Raw genomic sequence first — 14,526 nt, 5'->3', positions numbered from 1 at the left:
TGTCAGACCTGAATCATAACATGAATTGGTTCTTTCTTTCCCTGTGGCAAGAGGTTAGAATATTTGTAGAAATATTGTCCTTTACTGTAAAGGGATGTAAACAATTTTTTCCCCCCGTTCAAGAAACATTCCCTGAAGAGAGTGTACAAAGTCCAGAATCTTGATTTGGCAGCAGATTTATTCAATGTAAATCTCATGTAAGCCACAAAGCCATTTTGGCTGCCACTTCTCAGAAAGCTGCTTGTGGATGTAGTGTATCCACTGACAAATCTCCTTCCTGTCATCCTCATCCAAAGAAATGTCCCTATGGAATTACCTCTAGAGAGACACATGATCTTCAATTGGCAATCCTTTTTTTCTTTGGATGCCTGACTTTTTGCCAGGAAAGGCCATGTCTTGATTAATCTGAAGGCAGTATGTATTTGTCCTATTCCTGATTTTTTCAGAAGCCTCTCACTGCTCATTCCAGCTGACTGGACAGCTGTCTTATTCTGAACAGAGCCAGGTAATGCTTCTTTGTGGAGCAGATGTCATTGAACACAATCAGTACATTCCATTAAGTCTGCCAGATATCTCTGACTTTGTCAATAATTTTCTCTTTCATTTAAGGGGCTTGGGAGGGTATAGGGGATCCACCAATGTAAGAATACATTTGAAAAGAAATACAGTGATGTTTAGTTTCATCCCCTAAATCCAGTCAAGTCTCCAGACAACTCTAAAATCACAACTATTTGGTCGTCAGCCTTCCAATTAATTATTGCAGGAAGTGTTACTGGCTGCAGTAGATGCTACATCTCTCCCAATGTTTAGCAGTGGGTCATCATGTTTTAGAAGAATTCTGCAATAGAAGATTTTGGCACTTCATGATCACTTTTTACCCTCTGTCTTTAATGACTAGTTTATTCATACAAAACTTGTGCTTTGGAAGTGCAACTATTATCACAAAACTCAGAGATTATATTTCCTTATGTGAAAATTGCCCAAGCAGATGTAAGCTGAGAGTTTATACTGTGGATGAAATTTGCACACATTTTCACTTCTTATAAATTTGAAAGCTTTGACATCCAGAACACTGGAGAACAAAAAAATTCCTCTTGTACCTCTTTCTGTGGGAAGAAAAAAGAAAAAAGAAGAAAAAAGCAAAAAAAAAGCAAAAAAAAAAAACAAACCAAAACAACAACAACAACAACAACAAAAAACAAAAAACAAAAACAAAAACAACAAAAAAAGAGGGGATGGAACATTTTCCACTGGTTTATTTTCTGTTTTGTTCCCATCTGCTTACACTCAGACATTTTCATGTCGCACTTTGGCATATACAGGTGTATAATTCATGCTGATTCTTTTGTCTGCTTGAAACAGACTTTTGTCTTTGGAAAATTTGGCCCTATCTATTCATGGACATTTTTGACAGCTCTATGTATTTTTTTTTTCCTGTTGTTTCAATAACCACTCGGTTGGCCAAAGGGACACTGTGTTGACACTACATTGGCCAAAAAATCTCCTGCAGTTTCAATTGGCAGGGTTATTTTCCAATTCCCTCTCTTGATTACTGGGACATGCAGCTAACTTTATGCAGCTTCTTTGTTTCAGCCAAAAGATGGGAACATTTTGTGGAGAGGGAAAAGTGTGCCCTCTTTACATTCTGTTTATTTTACATTTGAGGTGTCCTTGAGGGAGGATGTTCTACATCACTTCAGAGTTTTAATAAGGAAGCTGTCAGATTTTATTTAACTGAGCATTATTAAGTGAAAGGATACAAATACTTCAGTCCAAACATCTTTATACATTTTTTCCAGCAACTTGCTTCACCACATCAGTTTTTCAGAATCTGTAAATGTAACACACTTTAATGACACATAATGGGATCATAATGTGATGTAATGAAAAGCTTGTTAGTCTTCAGCACAAGTAAATAAAAGAAAGCAACTCAAAAACCTTGAATTTAATTTTGTTTTTTACTTGCATGTTTTTCTTTGCATATCTTAGCATCTACTGCGTATTCCTCTCTTGCCTACTCCTATTTTTTCAGTGCTGCTTTTCCTGCACTCTGTGAGCTTGGAAATAAATAGGTAAAGGGGAGAAGAGGTAAACTGGGAAAAAAGAGTTCCTGTGTCATATTTACCACTTGCAAAAGTGGAGACTGGCCCCTTTCCGATACAGTGTTTAATTTATTTTTTCATCTGCTTTCATAGTAATTTTTCTTAATAGCTTATTCCCTCCAGCTGAAACAGTGAAGGCAACAACTTCAATGCTCAGGGAAATCACTTGGCCCTGAGAAATGACCAATTACTTGTTAAAACAAGGACAGGCAGACTGTACTGGGGCCAATCCATTGCCATAACAATGAATTTTGGCTGATTAGACTTTTGGGTTTTTTTCCTTGTGTATATACTTTTGCAACTATATCTGCATCTATATTTCATTAAAAGCTCAACACCCTCATCCTTGTCTTGTTTCTCTTACCTTCCAAAAGATCTGCTTTCTTCACATTTTTGTCCCTAAATCTTGTAAAAATTGTCTCAGCATGACATAAATCTCACACGTATAAAGTGTTCCTGTTAATGTTCATAAAACGAGATGCAGTTAGACAAGTCAAAGGTGGCTATCTAGATACTTGCAGAGTTATGAATAAACTACACTACTTTGGTGCAGGAAGTTTATTTTACCTACAAGAAGGACAATGTGAATGTTAGCTAAATTCTAGGATTGCTGAAGACCACTCATTCTCATTCATAAAAATAAATACCTTTCATTCAATATCAAGCAGCTGAAATTGTTGACAGTAGATCCCTTTTAAGGTCAAAACAATGTATCTTTCTCCTCTCCTAGTTTTTAATGATGTCTGGGATTTCAAAAGAACCTATGGGATTTAGCAACAATTTCCCTTTAAAGGGCACTTGGATTTGAAAGTCAAACTCTTCTAGGTTCTTTCAAAAATACAAGCTGTTATTAATAAACTATCATCCAATGCCTGTAACATTACATCAGACTTTAGGTTTTTTTAAGTCCAGGAGACCATATGGGTAGTTTATTCTCAACCACTTCTAGGAACTTCTAGTTATCTTACCAAATATTTAAGAAAATTTGTTTAAGAGCGAGAGATCACTGGTAATTTGTTGTCCATTTGAGGGATTCAGGCAAAGAGGGAGCACTCATTATTTACAGAACTGCTTTAATGAACTACTGAGCACTGTAATGATAATCTGATTTAACTGGGAAGGTGTTCTTATAAAGAGAGATTACATTGGTTTTAATTTAACTATTTCCTCATATCTAAATGATTTGAAAGAAAAGACTTACATCATAAGTAAATTGGAGTAATTTTATAATAATATTTTTCATGAGTAACTGGGAAATCATGATAGCTTGTAGAGATATTCAAAGACATCTTCCTAATGGTAATGTGCTAATATGAGACGTGTTAATATGAAACCATTATGAAATCCTATTTTACACCCCTCATATCACTTTTCTATGGGAAACTGCTTTTACCAGGATGTGTCTAGATTTATTGTGGAGAAAAAATGAAAGTGTTAAAAAAAATCTGTCAAATAACTTTGCAGTAAAAACATGATTGACACAGTTTCAGGACTAATTCTTCAAGTGTATGCTTTGCACTTTAGAGAGATGATTCTTGAAATAGTAATCTTTAAATTAAAGAGAAAAAAAATATGCAATATTAGATTTCTTAGGTTAGGTCTCATGGACAGCAGTTGTGAATTCAGATCTCCTTCTGTACGATATTGAGGCAATCATATTGTTGAGACAGGTCCTGCAAATGTTTCCTCACTGTGATTGCTACCAAATTCTAGCTGCCTGCTGCCTCCTAGAATAAACATATGGCAGGAAAGCTGCTGGTGGAAATTTTGTTTTATATTCAGTGTAACAGGGTAACAATGGTAACAGTTGCCACTGTTCAAAGGGAAAAGACTTATTCAAAACAAAACCTTAACCTGGCAACCTGTCAGAGTGAGACAAGCAGTGACGCCAGTCAAAACAGCAAAGGCTGTACTGTTCCTCCTCCCTCGGTCTTTCTCCTACTATGAAAGGCTGTATTATGTTTACAGTGTTTATTTTATCTCTGAACCTTTTGCTGATGCAGTTCTCCAGTGCTTTTTTATAGTCAGTTCCTGCTTAGGTGGAATGCTTGAAGAAGTTGTCAGTCTGTTCGGTCTGTTGCTGTCGTGCCTGTGCTGCACTTCAGTGCTAAAGTTTTACTGCGTGTTACACAAAGCTTCTGCCTTGGCTGGAGCTGGAGAAGCTGCTCCAAGAAGGGTGGGATGGAGCTGTACTGTGTTGGGAATAGGTAAGAGAAGGAGCTGTGACAGCCAGCAGGTGCAGGAGAAACTCTGGCAAGGCATCCAACAACATCTGGCAGCATCTGGTGATGCATCTGACAAAACCCCTCTCATGCCCTCTGTCACACGTGGACAGAGGGAGGTTTTGGTTGGGTCAGGGTGGGAGTGCACACCAGGGAGCTCAGCTCTTGGCTGAGGCTGTTACAGTCCAGCAGTTTGGGCCCTCAGATCCTGCACTGTGGCAGAAGGAGGAAGAGCCAGGTGCCACCCTGGGGCACCCCGGCTTTGAGATGGAGAAGCAGCTGGCCACTGCTAGAACTCTGCAGCCTAAGCTTAGAGCAGCAACATGAAAATTAAACTTATCAATACCTCTTGTGTGGAAGGTCAGTCACCTTACAATGATACTTTCTGTGCATAGATTAGATAATGCCTTTACTGCCAAGGAGATCCTAAAGTGGAGAAGTCAGCTGCTGTCAATCACCTGAACAGCATTCTGCACTTCAGCAGTGACTGTAGCCCAGAGCAGATTAAAAAGAGATGAGCATAAGTGAAATTATCAGTCATTAACTGTTTGAAAATAAGGTCTTCCATGTTGGTAAGAGAAATAAACAAATGAATTACCCAAAAAAAGAATCACAGATACTATCTGCATTCATTGGAGCCAATACTTCCCAAATAACCTTCTTAAGCCAGGAAGAAACTTAGCCAAAGTGCACCCAAAGGCCTGACCTTTGCCCAGCACCTCCCATACCTTGGTGAGTGACTTTGGCCAGGAATGAAGCAGAGAAACACTGGCATTTCCTCTGTCAAAATATTATTCTTCCCCCATGGATGTAGACAGTCTTTTCAAAATATATTCAATTTTTATCTGCAAAACAACAAGAAAATTTCCTCACAAGAGGAAACTTTAAAATCAGCTACTCAGAAAAACAACTTATTTGAACCAGACTATTTACAAATCCAAACAAATATGCTTGGCCAAAATACCAAAATGGAGGCAAATAAATATTTCTTCTGCAGCTGCAGGGTTTTAGATTTAATATCCTTATGCCTCATTTGGTCAATTTTGTGGTTTTTTTTGCTGCTGCTGTTATCTTCTTGTCCAATGTATTTGCTTGTTAGGAACTTGACCATAAATTTGCATGGCCTGTGGAGTGGAAGGGCAGTAGGAAGATGCTACATGTAACCATAGCTGTATCAGAGAGGAAAATATAATTGAAAAGTTAGTGTGGTACCTCCCTGAAGTACAAGCACAGCTTTGTGTGGAGCTCTCTCTGTTAAGATGTCAGGGAATTGACCACTGGTGCAAGGCCACTGTCCAAAGTTCTCCACAGCTGTCTTCTGATAAAAACATTTCCCACTTTTCACTTCATAGACAAAGGCCAGGTTCTCATGCCACCTGATAATACAGACCAAGAAAAATGCCAAGCCATTGCAGCTGTACCAGTTCTTACCAGGAAAGTGTTGGTCATGAGTATTTGATGTGGCAGACAGAGACTGTGAGTGAAAGAGACTATTTGCTGGAGAGCCAGCATCTCCCTCCTCCTATTCTCGTTGCAGTCATTTTTCTTACTCATTTTCAGCTGAAAATTTTTATTTGGAGCAAAGTAATGCTGTGGTTACTTTCCCTATCAGCCTTCTTGCACCCACACTAGGAGGGCCTGTCTCCTTGCTATAAAGACTTTTTATAACATCTAATCTAAGTCTTCTCTCACACATGAAGCTAATTATTTCTTGCCATCCTTTGATGGAAACAGGATATGTGATGAATTTAGAATTTTTAAAGTCAACATTGCCTGATGTTTATAATTCTGTCTTCAGTCTTCTGTTTTTTTCCTGATAGGTCACATTTTATAATTTTCCCCTTGTTCTTTGTTCTCCTCAGGACTCTTTCCAGTTTACCACATCTTTCTTAAAATTGAGAGACCAAAATAGATGTAGCAGCGGCTTTACCAGTCATTAGTAGAGTGGATAATTTCCTTCCATGTTTTATGTAGAGCTTTATTTTTAATAAACAGAGAATTATATTATTCTGTTTTGAAATGTTCATCTACAGTTGACTCATATTCAGTCTGTGATCCAACTTACCCAGTTGTTTCTTTTCCAGCCTTCCTTTTTCAGTACTGTATATTTGAATTTTTCTTTTATTGCAGAGCTTTGAACTTCATAAAATTTCATCTAAGTGATTTCATTCCCCTCTCCCCACTAATTTATCACACTTACTTTGGGTCTTTTTCAAATTGCTTTCAGTCTCTTCCACTTCTCTTTGCCCAAGTTTTAGGACTATTTCTTGTTCCACCAAGTTATTAATGACTCCAACTGTTCTGAGGCCTTCTCAAGCATAATCTAGTTTGAAAATGAGACATTGGCCTTCAATTTTTTCCATAGAGTTGTATACTTAAATTATAGCAATAATATCTAGATAATGTTCCACTAGCTCACTTATTGAAGAAAATTTTTTTGAGACAATATATATATATTTCTCTAAATTTATCCTTTCTATTTTTTTCTCCTGGAATATAATTATTCTAAAATATTTAAAAATTGTTCTTTGCATTTCACTCATTTTGTTTCTAATCATCTTGGATCAAATTCTTCAGCTGGTGTTTAATTAAGTTCAGCTATAACACCAATCCTTTTCTGGTGAATAAGATTCCTGGTTGGTGTTTGTTCTTTACACTTTGATGAGCCAAGGGAACACTTTGTACAAAATTAAGTGTGTTGCTTCTAAAAGTACATGCCTGCCTATCACATTCTCTTTCCTGTTCTTTCTCAGTTAGGACTATACAATTTTCTATGGTTTACAATATTTTTAATTGCATTTCTTTCATGTGATGTTTTTTGCTGCTTACTTTCTTTTTCTTCAAGCCTAGCATTTGAACTACTTATTTTTAAAATGGCCCCTGTAGTTTTAAATGTTTAGATTTTAATATTTATCAAAATAGACTCTGGATTTTCCTTGAATATGGGTGGGCTTAAAATGCTTCAGTTTTTAAAAATTGTCCATTTTATTTGTCTATCTAATTTTATTTAAATTAGTCACCTTGGATAATGTGGAACCCATATTGTATTTCTCGCCTAGCATTGGTAGAGTTTCAGATTTTAGTAAAGTTCCACAAGTAAAGTGCAATATTAAAATATGTCTGATATAAAGGATTATATATATTGCTAATTTTCATAAATATTATTTTCCCTGGCTCCACTGAATCTTCCTTATAAAGAACCATTGACTTCAGCAGTACTGGAGTATTTTCTAGTTATGTAGATAGATTCATCTAGTAATTTTTTGTGTTGATTTTGTAGAGTAAGACATTACTGTGTAAGATGGGATGAGACTGTTAATATAAATACAATAATGCACAGATAACATAATGCATAATACTTTTCAGGTCTGAATTTTAATAAAGATTTTCTGAGGCATTGAAAAATACTTCCACTTGCCAACTCAGTGCAAATACACTTGGACATTAGACAATGCTCTCTCTTGGGTAATTTTTTTTTTCAATATTATGTCTTCAAATAAGATTTAATGAGAACTTTTGCACTACAGTGAGACCAAAGCCAATGTCTAGAATGTGTTTTATTTTTTTGTTGAACACTGGCTTTTAAGAACTGCTGCCTTTTATTAATGATAATAGCCTTCGTCAGGGGTCAAAATTGCACCAGTGCTGTCTGACTTCTTTGTTGGTGACATGGACAGTGGCATTGAGGGCACCCTCAGCAAGAGTGAGGATGGCATGAAGCTGTTGGTGCAGCTGACATGTTGGAGGAAAGGTTTTCATCTCCCTTGAGAAGACAGGCTGAGAGAGCTGGGGATGTTCAGCCTGGAGAAGAGAAGGCTCCAGGGAGAACTTTTTGTGCCTTCCAGTGCCTAAGGGGGCTATAAGGGAACAGGAGAGGGACTATTAACAATGGAAGGATAAGAAAACAGGGAATGGCATCAGACATGATAAAGAGAGTAGGTAGGAGATGTTTAGGTTGGGTATGAGGAAGAAATTCTCTGCTGTGAAGGTGGTGAGGCACTGGCACAGGTCACACAGAGAAGCTGTGGCTCCCCATCCCTGGTAGTGTTGAAGCTCAGGCTGGATGGGGCTTGGAGCAACCTGGTCAAATGGAAAGTGTTGGAATGGGGTCATCTTAAAGGTCCCTTCTAACCCAAACCATTCTGTGATTCTGTGATACTATATGATAGGAAATAAAAGTAACTCAGTTAGTTGAAAGTAATCTGTTGCAGCAGACATTAAAAATCATGAATCAGATTAATCTCAGTATCAATTTCTTTGTCCCAACAAGCAAATTATTATTATTTGGTTTTAATTGCATTCTGGTTTCTAATTTTTTAAAAGCCATTTTCTTAATTTTTGAAGCTTTTTTTTCAGTTGTGCCAACTTGAGATTTAGTTATTTCATTTGAAATTAAATTTTCTGTTCTTTAGGACTCTTAAGACCTGGAGATTGAAGGAAAAACCAAAATTTTTGTAAACTATTCAATAATTTCTTCCATTATTATCTTATTTTTAAGATCTTGGTAGGAAGTGCTTGTATTTTCTGAAATTAATACCTGTTTGGTCTCTGTGTTTTACTTCTGTGTGTGCCACTTAGTTTCTGTTTGATTCTGAACAGTCATTATGTCTCTTGAGTATAAAAACCTCTAGGCAAAATGAAACAAATTACATTTATGAGTTATAACAAATATTGCACAAATAATAGGGGATAAGGGCTCACTTCAGTTTAAAATATCATATATCTCTAATGTCACATAGTTTAAAAATTATTCTTGTTTCCATATTTAATATGCATTGAATTGATTGAAATCTCTGTTTTCCAGCAAAATAGTTTTATGTAGCTGTGTTGCAGGTTATCTGTACTATGAACCTGATTCACTAGATGTACTAGAATGGGACAAAAGCATTTGAATAACTAATATTAAAAGCTTCTTTGTGTCATGGTTTCTAAAGTAACTGAGTCTCAGGCTGCAATCCAAATTAAAGACTCCTACTTTCTTGCAAAATCTCATATCAGTCTTCAAAAATGTTGTGCCGATAAAATTTATACTCTCTAATAACTATCTTTTTCTTCAAAAATTTATAATACCCTTTTCTTTCCAGAACAGCCTATTATTTCACTGGTGTCAAATAACTTATTTTTTAAGCTACATTATTTGTTTTCATTTGAAGATTTGTTAGGTTAAGTGGTTTCTTCAGCCTACATTTATTTTCTTTGATATGTGACATTATCCTAATGATAGCCTTCGTGCTGAAGTCCTATGTTTGACTAAGTGATTTTGCTGAAACTGTAAGATAAGATCAGACAAGGTTTCTTCTCAAGCCATAATTCTAGTAATTGAATCTGTTTGTGTGATGTGTATTGGCAGAACAGAATGACTAATCTTGCAATGAATAATTTATTTGATAAATGTAGATTCTCACTTTACTTCACTACATTTTAAGAACAAAGCAGATATTTTGAATTATTCATTATTCGATTTAACGAATTTTATAATTAAAAAAAGATTGTTATTGATAATTTCCCTGGGAGTATTGATTCAGATAAATTTGAAACTCAAGTGTAATTCTAAGTGTTTAATTTCTGGTGCATGTTAAAGATGGCTTTTGCTAAAACATTGGATAAATTTTTGAGTGCCTGGCACCATTGTTCACCATGAAGCTTTAAAATATGGTTTCTATGAATACTTGTGCATCAGTTCAGAATCTCACTGATATATATAGCATTTGTACCATATGATTTCTTGAGCATTTGTGGAAAGCACTTATAAACAATATTTAAACATTTTCAAGGTGTATTTGTTTATAAATTCATGGGAAAGGAAACAAACTATTAATTTTGCATTATTTTGGCTGGCTTTATAAATGATGTAATTTGTAGCTGCATTCTGCTGCAATTCAGATCTGCCAGCTTCAGTGGAGGAAGGCTCTGCACCAAGTGCAGAACTGGGAGACTGCTGGAACCCTGGATGCTGAGACTTGTGCACTCAGCAGGTGACAATGAGGAAAGATCAGGCACAGCTTTCCACTCTTCCAGCTGAACCTCTTGGCTCTGGCTCTTCTCCTGAGTCTGCCTGCTTGGTGCTTTGTCAGTGGAAAACTGTCCCAGAGTTACTCCATGTGAGGCATCCCTGTGACAGGTCTGTGCTTCTCCTTGCATGATCTGCAGCTTAAGGAGGTTCATCAAAAATCTCACTCACCTTCATATTGGGCAGCAATTTACTGGAAGCGCCGGGATTTTTTCTCCCAGGATGGCAAATAAAAAATTATATCTCTGCTTCCATCTTTTGCCTGTAGTTTACCAGAAGAAGGTGTAAAGATTTCAGGTCATGACAAAATTTTTCAGGAAGACAATGGGGTATGAAGTTTTGGCCCTGGGAGTCTGTTTGCTGTAATTAGATTGGTGGGAGAGATTTTTGCTCCTGCAGTGCTTGTTTTCTGAAGGGAACTCTGTATATAGCAGATAAAAACAAATGTTCTTAAAATAGGAATTCCTATCTGGAAAAGTTAAAAATGCAATTCAGTCTTCAGCTATTCAAATGCAGGTCAAATCAGAACATATTCTGAACTTTGTGAATAGAAAAGAGTAAGTGCAGGGTCTCTAAAATGTTATGCTAGAAATAATATTCCTGAAGAAAAGAATAATTGATTTCCATTTAAACAGACAATACATGCTGCACATTTTTAGTATTTGTGGGAACATCAGGACTACATCCAGCAAAAAAAGTTAATGTAATTTTGTGGCTCATTTTAGGTTTATTTAGTTTGAGACAGACATACTGATCCTCAGTGAAAACTTCAGTGCTAAAAATGGTCAATAATTGAAGATATTTTGTGGTAAATATTTTAAGAATTTCATCTGAGTTCCTCAGACCTCACCTCAACTCTCAGTATTGTCAGTATCCTGATAAAAATGTGTTTTCAATCTCCGGCATTCCAAGTTTGTAAGTAAATAATTCTGTCCTTGAACCAGAGTGCAGATTAATTACTAGCTGGACATAGTTCCTCTTGACCAGAGAATATGAAAGTTTTTAACAAAGGGAATATTCATTAATCTTGTGAGATGTTTTTTTTGGAAGACAGATACGTATTTCTGAGGGGAAAGGAACACTTACAAGGTTTAAACAAAAGGCCAAATTTTCTGTATACTTGTGTATCACATGTTTCCCAAACAAGATGATATAATAGCTGTGTGTCCTTGTAATGTCAAGTGCAATGTCTGGCTACTATGAACCAGAATATTTATTTTGAGATATTAAAGGATTAAATATGTATTATCAGGCCAAATCAGACAGTCCTGTTTTAACAAGACACTTGAAAAAAGCAATTGCTAACAGTCTGAGGAAAATTATTTAAAGAAAGACAATGAGAATATATACTAAAGTAGACAGACATACATCATTTATGGGCTGTGTCATTAAAATCAGTGGCTTCTCTACAAGGAAGTTTGATCAATTAGGAGGTGAATGGATAAAACCAGATGTATATATGGGAACCTTTATTAGAGTTTCCTACATTTTAAAACATTTCACTTAATGTGTTTTAGTCATGTTATTTCAGCGTTAGCAATGTCTGTGTAGCTCTGGCTTGTTTGCAATATGAGGAATGTTGCTCCAGAATGTTTCCTTATTTGAGGGAATGCCCTGGGTTCTCTTTAACTTCCTTTATTATTTAATTCATATGAAGTATTATGGTGTGTGTGTATTATATGTAAGTTCCTTTGATCCACAGAATATCTGATCTGTTAGAGGTTATAGGTGGCAAGTTTTGGTTCAAAACCTTTAATTTTAGAGCACTGCTTCTGTCATAGAAGTCCTTGGAGCAGTTTCTCTCATCAACAAAAGTCGTGAATGCTTCACAAATACTAAGGAAATTTTTGAGTTGTGTAGACTAATCTGAATTTTTCAACTGTTCATTCCTCAATGGAGTAAAGTTAGATAATTTTCGTGTGTAATGGTAAACACCACTTTTCATTTGAATTTAAAGGGCAGAAATTCCCTCGACACAGAATATTTAGAAATATGCAAAATCTTTCTTGAACAGCTCTAAAGCTGGTACTTTGGATCAGATGCATTCTAAAACATCACAAGTTGCAGAAATCTTTTAAAAAAAGAAAGATGGAAATATTCAGGACTGCTAAAGAGTCTAGATCCTAAAAGCTAAAATTATGAGAAAGGAAAAATATCACAGTAGGAAAGAATAGGAACAAAGGGCCACTTAATAAAGCAGGACAAAATGAATGAGTGTGCCACTGATTTGCATCCACTAGAATGGCTGCGCTTGATACACCTTAACTACACTGTTTACCATAGAAGTATTTTTGTGCACAGTTGTGTATGCAGTACAATAAATATTTGGTCATTATGACAAGAGCCAACAGCAGAGTTCAGGGCCATGGGTTAGGAGAAGAGTGTGAGGGCACGAGTGTTTGTGGATGCCATCAGGCACTCACAATAACCAAGCGCACAAACCCATATCTTTAACTGTTAGTGCCAGGTAATGCTGAGCTACTGGGAGCAAATGCTTGAAATGAATTTCTTGCTGCCATCTTGTGTCTAAAGGCTAAACGGCAAGGAAATTTCTGGAGTTCCAAGTATTGATTTTAAATTCAACATCAGGTTGTTCCTCGTATTTCTCTTAATGCCAAAGCATAGACAGAGGCTAGTCCTAAAATGAAAGTTTTCAAGGTTTGCTCTTATGAAGAATGGGAAAATGCAATTTAGCTTATGTAAAAGATTTTGTTAATTTTTTGTGAGATTTATTTAGTAGAGTGGCAGTTCAGGTGTTAAAAGTTGCTTTCCCCAAACATATTCCCAGCAGAACAGAATTATGAGGAGAAATGGCTAATAACACTACTTCCACGATAGAGGGTGGAGCCTATGTTTGCAGTATTGGTATCCCCATAAATTTTCTTCTTGAACCCATACATGGGACACCTTCTAGCAGCGTTCTTCTTGTGCTCCAGAAAGACCCCAAAGGGCTGTTACCCTGTTATATATAAAATCTAAAAGAACAACATTGTAGCCTACAATAGGGCGCTTTTCAGGATATCCACAAAACTTCGATGAAGACATTGCCTGTTACATAATTTTTTAATTATTCCTCTGATGGATTTTTCTTCATTCCAACTATTCTTGCTCATGAACCTTTGCTTCCCTGTGTTCCCTTTCTTATATCCCATCCAAAGTTTAACTGCAAGTCCCATCCAAACTTTAACTCTTTCCCTTCTCAGCTGAAGTGGAGCTTTTGGCTGATGTGAAGGGATGTTATTCTGTGCTTCTTTGCAGGAAAGCAGAGCCATTTCCATTTGTTTGCTAGGAGGCTGGCTGTGAGACACAAGCAGAAGCTGGCTGCATCTGTAGAGGTTTGGAGTTAGGAGTGCTTGCAGTGACTGCTGACTGCAATGATGATGAACCCACCCCACAGAGCCATTCATGCACCAGCTTTATTGCAAACACCTGAGGAGACTCTGACCATGTATACCATGGAATGAATGAAGACGGTGGTTGCAAGAATTTGCAAGAATTAATTGAAGGCAATACAAAATCAGTTCACCTAAGTGGGTTGCTGGGAAGGGATTTCCAAAGCGAGGAAAAGGGTGATCTTGCATTGAGAACAACCACCCTCTGTGTTCCTTGGTCCATGCTAAACTCATCATCTAGATCATTCAGTTCTTTTGCAAATGCTTGACTTTCTTTCCAAGCTGTACCTGCCCCATCATGAGGTTTTTGCCAACAATAAATGACCATGCTTTTTTGGGTAATTTTTTGAAGATCCATATTTTCCCTGCTCTCTACACACCCAAGCATCCTCAGTGCTTTTCCAATTGAAACAATTCAGCATAGGAAATTGGTCCACCTCTTCCTACTCCCTGTCAAACAAGTAAACATCCTGGGGATTCTTGGCATGAAAAAAAAGTTTGATTATATTAAAAGTAAAGACAGTCAATGAAACTTAAAGTTTTTGGCTTAAATCAGTGATGGCTGAGGTCTGTTGAGTTTAATGAATTTCTGTCTGCAGAGATGAGAGCTGGAATTATATAAGTGCAAAAAATATCTCTTCGTTCTGTAGGCTCTGGAAATACTGTTGGCGTAAACCACTGGAACAAACTACCCAGAAGTGAATTCTTTCTCTCTTGACATTTCTAAACAAGACAAAATGCCTTTATGGAGGATATATTTTGTTCAAACAGAAATTATATGGCTCAGTGCAAAAGTACCT

The sequence above is a fragment of the Ammospiza caudacuta genome, chromosome 6 (assembly GCF_027887145.1).
Source record: "Ammospiza caudacuta isolate bAmmCau1 chromosome 6, bAmmCau1.pri, whole genome shotgun sequence".
In the NCBI taxonomy this organism is placed as follows: Eukaryota; Metazoa; Chordata; class Aves; order Passeriformes; family Passerellidae; genus Ammospiza; species Ammospiza caudacuta.
This window is presented reverse-complemented; position numbering follows the sequence as displayed.